Source organism: Hylobates moloch, unplaced genomic scaffold (genome assembly GCF_009828535.3).
Source record: "Hylobates moloch isolate HMO894 unplaced genomic scaffold, HMol_V3 SCAFFOLD_1, whole genome shotgun sequence".
Taxonomy (NCBI): Eukaryota; Metazoa; Chordata; class Mammalia; order Primates; family Hylobatidae; genus Hylobates; species Hylobates moloch.
The window spans coordinates 177,592,009-177,609,946 of NW_026652276.1; the positions used below are offsets into that span (position 1 = coordinate 177,592,009).

The following is a 17,938-nucleotide window of genomic DNA, read 5'->3' on the forward strand; positions in this document are numbered from 1 at the left end:
GACTTGCACATTCTTTTTTTAGGTGTATTACTTTCAGGAAATTTTGCTATGGACTGAAAGTTTCACAGAAATATATTCTTTGATCCATTATGTATTGATTTTATAGTTAAACCTCTGCAGGCAGACTTACTTATCTCAGCATTCGTGAGGGGAATTTATTTTTATCCTCTCATGTGCTTTATTCATTACATATATACATGCATAATTAATAATTCTTGTAAATTCCTGGCAACTGACAAATACTTCTGCTTATTTTGACAGTAGAACAGGATAGATATTTAATTGAAGACATTTTGTGGCGTGGCTTTACCTGTTGTTTATATCACTAATTCTGGCATTTGTTCATTTACTGACTTGTTTTGTTACCTATCTCAAATGTGTCTCTTGCCTTCCTAGGAAGACTGTACATATCTTAAGGGAAGATACATACAGTATCTTTTAATACGAATGTCTTTCCTCACAGTGACAAGCGTAAAGCTAGACCCAGAATGGATGTTCATTAAATACTGGTTGCTCTCCATATGAAACCATCGGTTGCTTGTTTTCTCTTGTTTTGCAGGTGCTAGTGGTATAAAATGGTACACCAAGATTTTTTAATCTACAATGGAAACAGGAACAATAATAACAACAAAATCCAAAAGCTAAGTTTTGTTTAATAATAAAGATTCACATAATATGAAAAGCTGATATAGTTTTTATAATTTTTCTCTAATGATTATTGTGCTATTTCCAAAAACACTAAGTGACTTGCAATTTTGTTTATTCACACAAACGTTCCATTTTAAATTCATCGTAAGACTCTAAGAAAGCAATCTCAGAAGTTACATTTCCATATATTGTCTCTTTCAGAAGAAAGTTTGAAAGTCTTTTTCTCTGGATTGATTAGAACCCAACTGACATATCAGGGCTACCCTACTGTGAAATCTTCCTGGTCAGGGATGTGCCTTATTTAGATTGGCATCTCTGTCATCAAGCATTCAGCTCCAGCTCTGGGAAGCATCCAGTAAGTTTATTTACCCAAAAGTAAATAGGTGCACCTTGTTGTAGACACTATGCAAGGCATTTCTACACACACTTTTAATTTTATCTTGACAACAACCCTGAAAACAACAGCATTATCGCTACTTTGAATGAACAAACTCAGACATATAGAGGTTAAAAGACTGAATATATGAGAAGGCATATATAATTCATAAGGTATCATGTAATAATGCATTGTGGTGTACCAAGGAGAATTTCCTGTTAAATTCTGAAACACTTTACGTATATTTTGCCAAACTGAAAGGTAAAACTTATATTATTAATGGTGTATTAAGTTCTCAGTTTATATCAGACCCCTTCAGAAATGTACTTTTTTATCATTACAGAATATCTCACATGTGATTAAGTTTTATTTTTATTATGAATGCCATATTCATTTTTATTTATATACCTAGCTGGAAAATATATGTATATATGTATATGATCTTAGGAATTAGAAAGCTGACCAGCAAGGTATATATTGAGAGCAAGGAGGCATGCAGTGTGGGATAAGTATTGAACTCATATAGCAAACTTGAAACTCATCACCTTCTTTCCAGTGTGGCAGCATAGGGAAGTTGTGACTTTCCTTCTCTGCGTTGGTTGAACTCCATCAATATCTCATAAGTTATATAACTCATTTTGGTTGTGCTTTCAGAACTAATCTAAATCTAAAACACCTGGTCTGTTTTATTATCTCAGATTAGAGTTTAATCTAGAGGTTTTGATCTGGTAGCCTACAGGCCAGAATCAGTAAACAGGGATGTTTTCTTGAGCTGTGCTGTACTAGTCACCAAGGTGTTCTGTTTTGTTTATAAACAGGTTGATTATGAATATTTGAACCCCAAGGGGTTTCATATAAAAATCTGGGCTTCTGGCTTTTTTTTTTTTTTTTTTTTTTTTGAGACAGAATTTCACTTTTGTTGCCCAGGCTGGAGTGCATGCAATTGTGCGATCTCGGCTCACCGCAACCTCTGCCTCTTGAGTTCAAGCGATTCTCCTGCCTCAGCCTCCTGAGTAGCTGGGATTATAGGTGCCCGCCACCACTGCTGACTAATTTTGTATTTTTAATAGAGATGGGGTTTCTCCATGTTGGTCAGGCTGGTCTCAAATTCCTGACCTCAGGTGATCCGCCCGCCTCGGCCTCCCAAAGTGCTGTGATTATAGGCATGAGTCTACACCCGGCCGGCTTTTCTTTAAAAACAATTATCAGTCAACTCTAGGCTCCTATTTCCTCCAAGTAACGATTGATAGGAACTCAGTAGTAACTTCCCCCAGATGAAAGATGTGTGTTCTGCAGTTTACAGTAGTTCACACCACTTCCTATTATATCTCTGAAAATACTCGTGAAATTTATTATTATGCTGATGTAATGGTTTTTCCTGTATCCGATTTGCTTTACTCATTTGTCAGTTCTTTGAGTTTGTGAACAGTGGTTTGTTAAGTGTGAGTTTTTAAAAATAGTGTATATGATACAATAAATACATAAAATTTCATCTGTCAATTTGAATAAATAAATTTGTAAAAAGTAATAAAAATAAAAACATTTTAGCATTTCAAAAAAAAGATATTATATACTCACCTCTGATTCTCAGTGCCTAGCAGAGTTTGTCATTTAGGAGATGCTGAATGTCTGTTGAATGAATAACTGAATGAATTCCTAAGGTAGATTTCAATATTACATCTGTTAGAAGCTAATTTGGGGATCTTTAAAGTGCATGTCAACCAGTGTTGCTTTTTGGGCTGTGTGTGTGTATGTGTCTGTGTGTGTGTGTGTGTACCAGATGTAAGGCAAGATGAAATTTAGTCACAATTTTATCTTTGGAAGTCAAGTTTAGGAGAAATGAGTCAGCGGTTTGAAGCCAAATTTGGATGATATGTTTAAAATTCTCTTAGAATTTTTTTTTTCAGCTTTAAAATTATAGTATTAGACATTTGCATTTCATTGTGATGTATTTTTCTTTATCCTATTTATTTGTAAGTTCCTCAGAATAAAATCACATAATGAGATTTGTAGAGAATAAAAATATTCTCCAATTCTGTTGTTTTTGTCTTAGCAGAATATGTATGGTCCCCACTATAGCATTTATCTAAGTGTTCAACAAATATGCAGCAAGTATCAGATTAATCAAACAATGACAAAAAATTTCAAAAGTAATCACATAAAATGTTTAAAACAAGTATACAATAATTATAGTTTTTTTGAAAAAATATAAAATTTAGTTCACACTGGGTCTAAAATATATATTTTGTTAATTTTTATAAGTTAAAGATATTTCTTTTTAGATTCGATAAATTTCACATGGTAGTTTTGAGAAGACAAGGTAAATAAAAGTTCTTCATTATCTCCTGAAAAAGCAAGAAAAGTAGACCATCACGGTACAGTTTTATAAGAGCAGCATTAGAATTATGACTAAGATATTAACAAAGATTAAAGGCCAAAAGTTGACTTTATAAAGGGATAGTTTCATACAAGATCATGTGTGTGCTGAGATTCTCAGATAGTTGGGCAGTGGAAATTATGCCAGAGGGAAGAGCATATAGGATTAAAGTTGGAAAGAAAGAATTTATGTTTGGGTATGGCAAGTATTCATATGGATTTAAAGAGAGTATGGTGATAGATGAGACTAGACCAGATGTCAAGCAAATAAATTATTGAAGGATTTATTGGAAAAAAGATGTAGAGATTTATTCTTTACATGGAGGAGGGACATTTATTATAGGCGGAGAGTGACATGATTATATTAGTGCTATGGAAATATCACTAAGGTAATATGTGAAGTGTGGACGATTTATGCTTCAGATAGGGATAAACTGGAGGGAGGAAGAAAAGTTAGGAGGTAATTTTGGTAGTTTATGAGTGAGAGGCAAGGCAAGATGGTAATAGGAATATGAAATATACGTTATATTAAAATATAATTATTTTACAATTACCTAAGTATATACAATTATTTGTATATAATATAAAATAAAACATAAATCAATATTGAGGAGGCTGGATTATCATGTTTGATACAAGGCCAAAATAATATTGGTCTTAAGTGAAGGATAATTTCAGTTATTCCTGAATTGGATGTCAACTAGATGGATTGGATATCGGTGCTATTCAATACATTTGGTTTTGGAGATACACAGGAATAGATTGGAGGGGTTTTGTTGGGAATGAGGAGTAGATTGAGAATGAATTTAGCTTAGGGCACGATAAGTTGAGATACCTAAAAAATATTCAACTGGGGACATCATAAGAAGTTGTAAATGTGAATTTCGAGCCAAAGCTATTTGTTGACAGTGAGAAGGATGTGCTGCTTGAAGTAGTTCCAGAATGGAGTGCTAGGAAACACTGATATTTAAGGTCATGAAGAGAATAATGCTTATAAGAAACAGACATTGTGTGACAGTTACCCCTTTAATCCTCATGACAATTCTATGTGATAGGTACAGATATCATCCACAATGTAATGTGGAGTTCGTTGAGGCACCAAGAGGCCAGGTATCTTGCTCAATAGTGAGAAGTGGTATCCAGAAATGTCAAAGAAAAATAGAGAGTGGTGCTCACCACTTGTCATATTACAAATTAACGTATTCTCAAAAATAATATCTTAATTGACTATTTAGAGAATCTTTAGTAAATGGTTATTCTAACCTTAAGACTTTGTGATTCTAGTATTTAGAGAATGCTTTTAAACATCATGCATAGGCAATCTGTAGATAATGGGTATGGAACTCAATAACATTTGTCTTTTTCTGGAATAAAGAAACTCATATAAATTTTTCTAATCTAATTTAAATCTTTACCTAAGAAATAAGTATTTATTTTAAATTTATATTATTTCCATTCCAGGCAATAGCTTACATCAAGAAGTCATTCAATTTGATACGAGCTTTGTATTCTCTATATATTATCAGATGTATTTTAACTAATCTCTTAGTACAGAAATTAGAAAAGGATTTCATTATGTACTTTCAGGCCACAGAATAAAAATTTCTCTTTGAAAAGCAAGCTATTATCCCTTTCTCATTATACTTCAACCATTTATTTAAAGTTGGTAGAATTCATAATTAAATAGAAATTGGAAATCTTTGGCACAGATGGGCTAAATAACTTGCTCACAAATCACAAAGAAAACACACTGACTTCAGGCTGTCGTCCTTCTCTAGTGTTAATTTCACAGTATCAAAATGATTTGTCCAAATAATTATTTTCTATCTTTATATTAAACATTATGCCAATGAGTTCACTTGGTACTAGTGGAATTATTTATCTCTAAAAATGTTCAGATATTACATAATATTCTGAGTCTGTGGTTGATCCATTGCTTGCTAGTCAGGGAGCTAAGCATGGAAACAAGAAAGAACCAGTAGACATACTATATTTAGACATTTAAAAATATATTTTCTAGTACCCACTAAAAAGGCTGTTTTAAAAAAAGTTAAAATGAATTAAGGTATAGGTAATTTTTCTGTATGGGATATTTATAGGTATAGAATTGCTGGAGAGATTAACTTTTTTTTGGACTTTATATAAATGTCTCAGGAAACTGATTTTTTTTATATTTGTTTAATATATGTTTTTTCCATCGCTTTAGCTTTAGATTTCTATGGCATTTTGAGTGTGTTCCTTATCTAAACATATATACTTATAATGTATACATTATACATACATAATGATATATATCATATATTCATTTCAACTAGTCGTTTTTGGCTATGTATACCAATATGATAATTGATATATTTAGATACATTTGTTGAAATATTCCTGACCTTGTTAATAATAGCTGTACTATCTGAGTCAACCTATTATACATTTTTAGTCTTTCCTACCTAACGCTGCAAAGCATTCTTTTTCCTTCTCTTGGCTACGTATTCTTAGCCTTTTCAAGAATCCATGATAGGAAACACTAGATGTTGGTATTGAATGGTGGAAAGACCATGAACTTTGCAGTCCAGTCAACCTGAATTGGCCTTAGTTTCTCATTTTACTAACAGTAGTCTTGAGACTTGATGAACTTACTTGTAAAATAGGGATAATGTCCACCTTATAGGATTAGATTTATATTAAATTACAAAATACATAAATGTGTCATGTACAGGAAGCATTAGAAAAAGATTAGATTCCTACTCCCACAAGTTATAGCCTATTAAAACTTTCAGACTTTCTTGTTGGTTTTTTATTAACTGGTTTTTAACAAATGGGGTCATTCTATATTTTAATGACTATTTTGACCTTAAAAGAAGATATTTAGGCTCTTAAATGCAAAACATTAAAAATAGTTAATTCCTTTGAGAACAAATTGCTAATATATAATCTTTATTTTTCACAGCAGGGAAGAGAGTGGAATCCTATAATAAACATAGTTTGGTCATGTGTTTTACGTATTTCTTATGCCTTTTGTGTGTATGTATGTGTATTTATTACACAAATAACAGGTATTACTTGGAATATAGGGTAGGCTTTGCAAAGAAATAAAAGTATAAAATGACATACTAACCAATCTTTAAGTAATAATTACAGTTTTTATTATATATCATTCTGTATTTTTCCTCACACTTATAGACGTCCAAATAAAGCATGTAACAATAGCAGCAGCTAACATTTACTGAGCATGTCCATGTCTCAGACACTGTTAAGTACACTACATAGATTTTATCACATAATCCTAATAACAACTCTCTGAAGTAGATAACATTATGCCCTCATTCTGTAGATGTCTAGACTAAGGTTTAGAGAGGTTCTACTCAGCGAACTAACTTGCCATTATTTCATAACTGTAAGTGGTGGAAAATAACCAAACCCAGGCAGTCTGACTCTACAAACCCACACTCTTACATTCTACCCTAAATGTTCTCCCCCAATAAATATTTTATGATACATATATTTTCTTACCTATTTTTTCCACTGGTTAATAAGAAATGGATATCTTGTCATTGTAATTTTTAAAAATTGGTACATAATATTTCTCTATATAGAAATAAGTTGCCAAAGTGATTCCCTATTATTGGAAATTTAAGTTGTTACCATTTTTCCATAGCTATAAAATATATAGTACCTTCCATTTTTCCATTATTTGTCTAGTTATGATTTTAACATGCCCTTTTATTAACAAAACAGCTGATAAATATTATACCACTTTACACAACAATGTATTCACCTGTTTCCCTAACTCATGGTCAACAGTGTTTTACCTTATTTTATAATTTTTCAAGTGTTGTCTCAAGACATCATTTTGCATTTCTTTGATTACTTGTGAAGTTGTGTTTCTGTACTTTTCTCCCTTGGGAATTGTTTGCTTATGTGCCTTGACTCTTTTTCTGTTGGAGAATTTTTAAGTTTCTAAGGAGAAGACAAATTACTAATTTAAGTCCGTATCACTATTCCAATAACTTTTTTTATTGAGGCCCTACTAATTTACAGGCAATGGTCAAGGACCTTGGGATACATCTATAAACAAAGCAAACAAAAATTCTCTGTCCTTGTGACGTTTATATTCTAGTGATAGTAGGTAGACAAGAAGTAAATTAACATAATAAATACATAAAATATAGCATGCTGTAATATGGCAAATGGTAAGGAAAAGGTAAAAAGCATACCAGTATAAGGGAGACTGTAGGCTAAAGAACCAGGGAGAATTTCAATTTTAAATATGTGGTCATCACTGAAGAGTAAATATTTGAGCAAAGACCTAAGATGACTTTTTGTAATAAAAACAAGGAGGGGGGTGGGTAACAAGTGTGGGTTTAATAAATATTATAGAGACTTTTTTGTAACTCTTGTAGAAATTTCCATCTATAAAGTATGATCCATGCAATTTCCCCTTTATGAAATTCAAGTATACAACACTATTCTTAGGAGCACTTAATTGAAATGAAAAGAAGGCGTATACTCAGCATGTTGAATAAAAATAATACTGTCTTTGTTTAAATTTTTTTTACTGTATTTCCAAGGTTCAATGAAAGAATAATTATTGTTTTGCTATGCAGCATCTCTTATGAAACAGCAGTATAAGAAAGGAACTGTAGATGTTTTAAATTGTTGTTCCTATACTACTTTGCCATCTAACATGTCTGTAATTCTCAAATCCATAAAAGTAAATTATTGTTCAAAATATTTGTAAGTAAACAATAAAATTATCTATTAACTTTACCATGTGATGTGAAACATATTTAAGTATTTTTTTCTATCATTTTTAGTTTTTTTATAGTTTTTAAAACATATAATTCTAAATGCCACATTCTGTGGATTAGGGTGTTACATTTCTATTATGTTATTAACTCACCAATACCTTTTAAACTTAGAAGTCCAATCTAAATCTGATCTTATTTAAAATTTTATAGAGCAAATTATTTTTAAAGCTGTGGCTCTTTTCTATCAAAAGTTGCTGGTGGTGTTATTGTCTTAATTAAGTCCTTTGGAAGGGGGGACCTTGTTAATTGTATTAACTGAAAGCCATCAAATGCTTTCTGTACAGTTAAAATCAAGTGTCATGTTTGCCAAGGCAAATAGAGCTTTAAAAGTGTATCTATTCGTAAGGAAACAAACAAAAGTTCATACTTTTGACTTTGCTCCTGTATTTTACTGTAATAGCTGTAATTAGAACATTGCTCCAAATTACAAATGAAGGTATTTGATGTATATTTTTTCCTTAATTTCAAAGTTGTTTGATTCCATATTATTTTATTTAAATAGATAATTTGGCTAGGTAATTTGAAAGTTGTATTCCTTTACTAAAACATGCAAAACATTTAACTCAGCTTCCCCTAACCCAGCTTTTTAAGGCATAATTAACAAATAAAAAGTATGTATATTTAAGGTGTACAATCTGATGTTTTCATATACCTACCTGTACACTGTGAAATGACTGCTGCAGCCAAGCAGATAAACATATTCATCACCTCATGTAGTTACTCTTCTTGCTTGCTTGCTTGTTTGTGCTTTTTTGTCCCCCTGGTGGTGAGGGTACTTAAGATTTACTCTCTTAGAAAACTCAAGTATACAATACATTGCTATTAAGTATAGTCACCATGCTGTACTTTAGATCTCCAAAACTTACTCATTCTACATAACTAAAACGTTTTACCCTTTGACCAACCTCTCCCCATCTTTTTCAATTTCCAGCCCCTGGAAACCACTACTCTGCTCTCTGTTTCTGTGAGTTTGACTTCTTTAGATTCCACATTGAGATTATGCAGTATTTTTCATCCTGTTTCTGTCTTATTACACTTAGCATAATGTCTTTTAGGTTTATCCATGTTGTCACAAATGACACGATTCTCTTCATTTTTAAGGCTGAATGATATTCCATTGTGTATATGGAATTCCATTGTATATAATGGGAGTACATATATTTCTTTGACATATTAATTTTATTTCTTTTTAATATATACCCAAAAGCTGGGTTGCTGGATCATATGGTAGTTCTTTTTTAAATTTTTTGAGAAATGTTTACACTGTTTTCTATAATGTCTGTACTAATTTACATTCCCTCCTACAATGTATCTTCCTACCCTTTCCAACTCTTATTATATGACTTTTTGATAATAGTCACTCTAACAGGTGTAAAGTGATATATCATTGTGTTTTTGATTTGCATTTTTCTGATGATTAGTGATGTTGAGCACCTTTCCATATACCTAATATTTACTTGTATGTCTTATAATAAAAAAAACTATCCATGTCCTTTGTCCATTTTAAAATTAGGTTATGTGTTTTGTGCTATTGAGTTGTGTTAGATTTCCTTATTTTTTTTTTGGATATTAGCACTGTATCAGATATATGTTTTTCAAATATTTTCTCTCATTCTGTAGGTTTTCTTTTTATTTTATTGATTGTTTCCTTTGCTATGGAAAATACATCTTAGTTTGATGTAGTCAACTTGTTTATTTTGTTTTTATTGTATATATTTTTTAGTGTTATATCTAAAAAATCATTGCCAAAACCAACATCAAGGAGCTTTTATCTGTTTTCTTGCAGGATTTTTGTGGTTTCACGCTTTATGTTTAATTTTTTAATCCATCTTGGGTTGCTTTTTTGTATATGGTGTAAGACACATGTAAGGGTCCAATTTCATTATTTTTCATGTGGATATCCAGTTTCCCCAACACCACCTATTGAAGAGATTATTCTTTTCTGTTGTATATTCTTGGAGTCTTTGTTGAAGATTAGTTGACTGTAAATGCTTGGGCTTATTTTTCTACTCTGTTCTATTTCATTGTTCTATGTGTCTGTTTCTGTGCCAGTACCAGACTGTTTTGACTATCACAACTTTGCAATATAATTTGAAATCAAGAAGTATGATACCTATACCTTTGTTGTTTCTCAAGATTGCCTTGGCTGTTTGGGGTCTTTTGTGGTTCCGTACAAATGTTAGGATTTTTGTTCTATTTCTGTGGAAAATGTCACTGGAATTTTGATAGAGGTTTCATTTTGCTTTTCACCATTGAGAATGTGGTTAGGTGTGAGCTTCTCATGTATGACTTCATAGAAATTATGAGCATACAAATAAGAGGAAACAAGATTGAAACAGCAATAAACAATTTCCCAACAAAGAAAAGCCCAATACCAGATAACTTCATGGGTGAAGTCTACCAAACTTCTTTTTTTTAAATTAATACAAATCCTTCTCAAACTCTTCCAAAAAAGTTAAAAAGGAGGGAACACTTCCAAACTCATTTTGTAAGGCAAGGATTACCCCGATATGAAAGCCAGACAAGGATGTTACAAGAAAAGAAAACTCAGGCCAATATTCCTGGTGAACATAGATGTAAAAATCCTTAACAAAATATTAGCAACCCAAATTCAACAGCACATTAAAAGGATCAAGCAGCATAATCAAGGGGGATTTATCCTTGGGATGCAAAGATGGTGCAACATATGCAGATCAATAAGTGTGAAACACCACATTAATATATGAAGGATACAATCATATAATCTCAACAGATGTAGAAAAAGCATTTAATAAAATTCAGCATTCTTTCATGGTAAAACCTCTTAACTCTGCTTTTAACCATTGACATAGTCATCCATATTTCCATATTTTTATGTGTTTCCATCCCATCCAAGCCATTTAGCAATGATTCTACTATACACACACACAAATACACACAGAAGCACACATACCCTCAACATAAAAATGATCAAAGCTAACATTAAATATTTAATGCATTTGTAAGAAATGTTGTTGAGTATACATTTATAAGAAATCTTAGCTATAAACACAGGGAACATTTTATTCTTAGTCTTTTCTCAAAATTCTAGTTTATTTTATAAAAACTTTATTTGTTAAAATATTAGTATATAATATTACATATAAATGTATGCAAAAATGATATATATTTGAGATTTCTTATCACATATTTTAAAATTTTATATGAAATTATTTGTATTTTGTGATGGGTAATCTATATATATGTTAATGGGAGATAAAATATAAAATATAGGTAAGAAAAAATTGAAAACCACCTGTAGAAATCCAATTCCAGTTTAATACTTAAAATATGACGATATGATCTTTCAGATATATTTCCATTAAGGTATATGGAAAGGAAAAATAAACAAATCTAAAATGACAGATTTAAAATGTCAAATGAAAAAACATTTGCAGTAAATAAGACAAGATATTTTTATAATATAAATAGGGAAAATATGTTAATATTGTTATTTTTAATCTCTTGCTTACCATTAGACCTCAGAACACCAAACAGTACCTGGCACATACATAGTATTTGCACAGCAAATATTTACGAGTAAATGAATGAATGAATGGGTGCTTCTTAATCAGTTATTTTCGCTTTTTGTGGAGTCTTTCCATATCAATAAAGGCAAATTTGTATCACCATTTAAATGACCCTACAGTATGACATTATCTTGTTGAACTATAATTTGTTTAATCTATTTTCTATTGTTGCATTTTAATGCTTTAACAATTCTGTGTATTTTAAAAGATGCTGGTGTGGTTAATATTTTAAAACACTTTTGTAAACTCTTTAGAATTCTCATTTAAAAATTGAAATTATATGTATTAAAGCCAAATTAAAATAAATTGAAGTATGATTTTAGAGTATGTAAAAATTGCATTGTCAACTACAGAATAGAGATTGTGTGGTGAATAAAAGAATAAATGTGAAAGACAAACACTATAAAGAATGATCAGTAAAATTTAGATCCAAAAGAAACTTCAAGAAATGGAAGATAAAATTATTACATTGAAAACATTAATGGTTTAAAGACATAAATAGTTATAGCCTAAGAGATAATTAGTGAATAGGAAGCCATATGATAAACAGTATTTAACAGAGAGAGAAGGATGGAAAATATAAATAAGAAGTTAGGAATATAGATAATAGAATGAGAAAAAGATCTAGTATATGTCCAATTAGAGATCCAGAAAGAAGTACCAGAAAGAAAGGAGAAAGGCAGCATTTGAAGATAAAATAGCTGAAAACTAGGAGGAGAAGTGGAGTCATAGAACCTGGAGGAACTAAGTATCCCAAGAAAGAGAATTAAAAAGAAATCTATAGCTAGACTCATCATAGTGATACCAAAGAAGCCTGATAGGACCTGGGCATAGAGTCCCCGTGGCAGAATATTATAGTAACATGCTCCCATGAGTCACACCTCTCAGAATCCCAAACCTTTATGTAGTCACTTAGTCCTGTGACATACTTTTGTGAATTGAACATCAACAAACATAATACAAGCAGAGGCTGAGTAAGTATGTGCATCAGAGCCTGTCCATTTGGAATGATTCTCTGAAACTGCCATGAGATGCCAGAATGAAAGTGCAGTGAAAAGATGGATCCAGCTATAAATCAGCACCATGAGGCAGACATGCACATGAGGCCATTTTGTTCTGCCCAGCCCAGTCCACTCACCAGCTGAGTACAGCTTCATGAGAAACCCCAGCTAACATTACAGGATCATGGGAAATACAAATGGTTTTGTTCTCAGCTGCTAAGTTTGAAAGTCAGGAAAACGTATCTGATTAAGTCACCAAGTTTTTCTTTCTTTCTTCCTTTTGTGTGTGTGTGTGTGTGTGTGTGTGTGTGTGTGTTAGAGTGAACAAAGCTCTTCAGCACAGCCTTGATTTTTTTTTTAATTAGACATACCTGCTAATGTATTCAGTTATGTAACATGGAATGTGAATTAGTCATGAAGATTTTTCTGTTTATGCAAGAAATTATTTTTTCACTCTAACATACATTCAGTATCCTTCAGATAATTGGCATTACTTCTTATCCATCACAGGAATATGTAGGGTTTTGGCTATTTCTCTTTCTATACCCATACATCTTAGAATCTTTTTACCTGCCATTCCACTGACATCCCATAGGACCATGGTTTTCAGACTTTTAAAATTCACAAAACATTAAAATTGAGGGGAAATAATGTGTCTGAAGTAAGTTTGTCAAATTTTTATTTTATTTGATGTCATAGAACAAACAAGAATCAAAACCCTACTAAATATATTATTATTTTGAAAAGATATGGATATTTTTAGCAGCAAAAATGTTGAAAGAACAAAATCTCAAAAGAAAGTAGTATACTTTAAATTTAAAAATGTTTGGTTTCATGAGAAACTCACTAATTTCTCATTATGCTAGAGACTGGTAAAAAAAATGAATTGACAGTAACCTATATATTGAATACATCGTTACTATTATTGTTTTGAACAAATTTATCAGTTAAATTAATTAAGAACAAAAACACTTTTTATTTTACTTCACTTATTCCTTTTTGATACTCTTACTTTATGTAGATCCAAGTTTATACCTATTAGTTTCCTTTTGTCTAAAGCAGGGGTCCTCAACCCCTGGGGAACAGACTGGCCTGTTAGGAACCTGGCCACACAGCAGGACGTGAGCAGCAGGCCAGCGAGCAAGTGGCATTAAACTCTCACAGGAGTGTGAACCCTACTGTGAACTGTGCATGCCAGGGATCCAGGTTGCACCCTGCTTATGAAAATCTAATGCCTGATGATCTAAGGTGGAACAGTTTCATCCTGAAACCATCCCCCACATCCCCCACATCCATTGAAAAAAATTGTCTTGCATGAAACTGGTCCCTGGTGCCAAAAAGTTTGGGGACATCTGGTCTAAAGGACTTCTTGTAACATTTCTTGCAAGGCAGGTCTACTGGCAACAAATTTCCTCAATTTTTACTTGGTAAGTTCTTTATTTCTCCTTTACTTTGTAGAGATAGTTTCAGAGTATAGAATTCTATACTCTGGTTTATTTTTTTTCCCCTCTCTCTCTCTCTCTCTCAACACTTTGAATATTTTACTCTACTCTTTTCTTGCTTGCATGGTTTCTGAGGAAATGTGAGATGTAATTATTATCTTCACTCCTCTGTACGTAAGGTGTTTCCCTGACACACCACACTGGCTTTTTTCAGGATATTTTTCTGTATCTTTGATCCTCTGTAGTGTGAATATGATATGCCTAGTTAATGATTTTGTTGGTGTGGTTTTTTGTTTGTTTGTTTTTTGTTTTTTGGCATTTATTCTGCTTGGTGTTCTCAGAGTTTCCTGGATCTGTGGTTTGGTGTCTGACATTAATTTTGGAGGAATTCTCAGCCATTATTGTTTTAAACATTTCTTCTATTTCTTTCTCTCTTCTTTTTCTTGTATTTCCATTACATATATAATGGAATAATATATAATACATTATATAATGGAATAATATATATTATATAATGGAAATAAATATATATATTAAATATATATGGATATTTATTTTATATTATATATCCATATATGTTTAATATATATAATATTTATTATATATCCATATATAATATATATAATATATATCCATATATCTTTAATAGGTATCCCACAATTCTGGAATATTCTATTCTGTTTTTTTTTTCAGTCTTCATTCTCTGCTTTTTGGTTTTGGAGTTTCTATTGATATATTCTTGATATATAATCTCAGAGATTCTTTAATTTGCCCACTATCCCATATACTAATAAGCCTATCAAAGGCATCTTTCATTTCTGTTACAGTGTTTTTTATCTCCAACATTAATTTTTTATTCTTTCTTAATATATTCATTTATCTGCTCACACTGTCCATCTGTTCTTACATGTTATATACTTCATCTGTTAGAACAATTATCATATTAATTATACTTGTTTTAAATCCCCAGTCTGATCATTGCAACATGCAGCCATGCCTGGTTCTTGTGCTTGCTCTGTCTTTTCAAACTGTTGTTTTTGTTTTTGTTTTGTCTTTAAGTATTCCTTGTAATTTTTACTTGATAGCTGGATATAATGTATTGGGTAAAAGGAAGTGCTGTAAATAGGCCTTTAGTAATGTGGTGATAAGGTGTGGGGCAGAGAAAGCATTCTCCAATCCTCTGATTAGGTCACAGTCTTTAGTGAACATGTGCCTCTGGACTGTAAATTTCATGTTTCTCAGTCCACAGTCTCTCCTTTATATGGGACAGGATATCTAGAGAGGCCTGGAGTTAGGTATTTTCTTTTCCCATGTGGAAATCTAGAGCTGGCTGGAGTTGGCTATTTCCTTTCCCCCTAGTCAGTTAGACTGTAGTGAAACCCTGGCATTTCAAGCACTGGATTAATAGTTTTGTTGTTGTTGTTGTTGTTTTTTAAAGGACAGACCTTGTTAAGAAAAACAGAGTACACTGGCATATTTCAGCCTGGCTCCTTTTCCTTTCCCCCTGCCTGAAGCATGAGGGGATTTTTCCCCAATATTTACTGTGAAAACCTAGTAGGTTTCTTGTTGATAAAACAAATAAAAGCATGACTCCCATTAGTGACTTGTTCTTCCTGGATTTAAACTCTCAGGCGTGTCCACACCAAGACTCCAGCAATTTGTCAATTAAAGTTCAGGTTTTCCAGCCCCAGTACTGGTTTCTGTAGAAGTTTTTGCTCGTGAGTTTCTCCCCTGGTAAGTCGTGCTTCTCTGTATCTACCTGTCTGTCTCTCCAATTTTGAGAGTATTTGTGTGACCTGTGACTTCACTTCTTTTACAGATCTAAGAAGAGTTGTTGGTTTTTCAGTTTGTTCAGCTTTTTGGTTATTGTTAGGATGAAGTAGTGACTTCCACACTCCTTACATGGAGATGAACCAAAAACCAGAAGTCAGTATTTTTAAATGACATTGTGCTTTAACTTTTCAGTATAAATCTCTTTTGGATGTAACAGAAATAGAAAAATATACATGAATCCAACACTCTGTATGTATTTGGCATTTAAATAGCAGAATAGAATAAATTTAAATTGATTCTTCATTCACTAATGACAGTACCCTGCCAGGTCTCTTAACTCATTCCTCCAGAATTGAGGAGAAATCTCATGTATGTGACTGATATGAGGGTGAGGCATCTGGCTGACCTATAAGTGATCTTCATAAACTTGTCTTTGGGACATGTGTTTATACCATGAAAATTTTTGTTTATGCAACTCTGCTTGCTTATAAGTAATTTATAGATTATAGGGAGATCTCTTTTCAGATTTGTAATTGTTGTTACTAATCAGTTAGTATAGCTTGTTGAAAGACTCATTTAAGATTTGACAGATGGCAAACATAAAAAGAAAGACAAAAGTAATTTTTTTTCCATTTTTTTTCCGTAAACATACCAGAAAGATTATAATGGTAACAGCTATATCTGTATTAGGAATAAAATAATCTCATATAAGCTGGTGAACAACCAGCTAATAGCTTTAGGTTTAGTCTGGAATGGATCCAACAGTATTTGACCTTGTGCTTTTCTGAGATAGCCTATAATCACTTTTCCTCTGTAAGAGACTGTTGATACCCTATTTATTGGTACCATGGCAGGGATCAGCTGGTGCACTCTTATTCTCTGATCTAGTCTTCAGGGATAAGAGTCTGTTCATTGAAGTCCTAAGTATTATTATCCATTGAAGTGTAGTGATGACCCAAACGTGTTTGATCTACGACACCAACTTATATTCTCAAGTCTAGTATTTCCTGCTTAAATCCTTTGATTTAAAATTAATTCTAGGTTCTACCTTGGACATAAATGACAGAAGTGGAGGACTGTTCTTTTTAAACAGTACTGTTGAAAGTTTAAAACTTGCTTCTAAGTTTTTCACAGAGGCTTTAGAATTTTTAGGTCCACTAAACACCAGATAAAAGACAACTTATTTATTAAAATGTTTTCAGCTAGATGCTTAGATATAGAAATTGTGTGTACATGGCCACACACGTGCCCTTCCTTGAAAGTGGTTAAGAGTCTAAGGAAGACTTACACAAAGAGAAAGTCACTATGGTATCTTTTGGCAGTATTAAAAAACCTGTTGTTTGAAGGATGGGTTGAATTTGGCTATGTACGAAAGGAAAGGAAGGACTTCTGGGCAAAGAAACCATGTGAAAATCAAGCCACAAGAGAGATTGTGTATTGAACGTGTATGGCAGGGCTTACAAATGGGCTATTTTATTCATAAGGAAGAAGGAGCAATATAGGAGTTTGCCATATACGATTTACATTTTATCAAGATTGTTTGGACTGCAGTGTAGAGCTAACAAGATTATTGCCAAGCATCAAGGATTTGCATAGAAAGCCTAGTGCTGACACAGTAACCTAACACTGATGGGTTCGGTACTTCTATATTAATTAAGTACCTTTAGACTTTAATTAAGTCCTAATATTTGGACTTTCAAGCTCCCAATAAAATATCTTTAATTTTTAAAATAAATGTTTTCCTCTTATAAAAAAAAACATTAATGCCAATTATAGAAAATTTAGAAAATACCCAAGGGTACTGAAAATAAATTTGAAACAATAACCTTACCATTTATAATTAGCTACTATTAAAATTTTGGTAAATCTTATTTTAGTATTTTTCATGATTTTTAGCAAAATCAGATCATATTTATATTCCTGTTTTATCTTTGACATTCATTTCTCAAAATATTTTACACAATTTTAA

At 32.1% G+C, this 17,938-nt stretch overlaps 1 protein-coding gene across 9 annotated transcripts in view; it reads left to right on the forward strand.

Annotated features, from left to right (window-relative positions):
* The window catches only part of PCLO (piccolo presynaptic cytomatrix protein), a 402,967-nt gene that overhangs the window by 148,070 nt on the left and 236,959 nt on the right, over positions 1 to 17,938 (forward strand). The gene's annotated exons all lie outside the window — the stretch shown is intronic.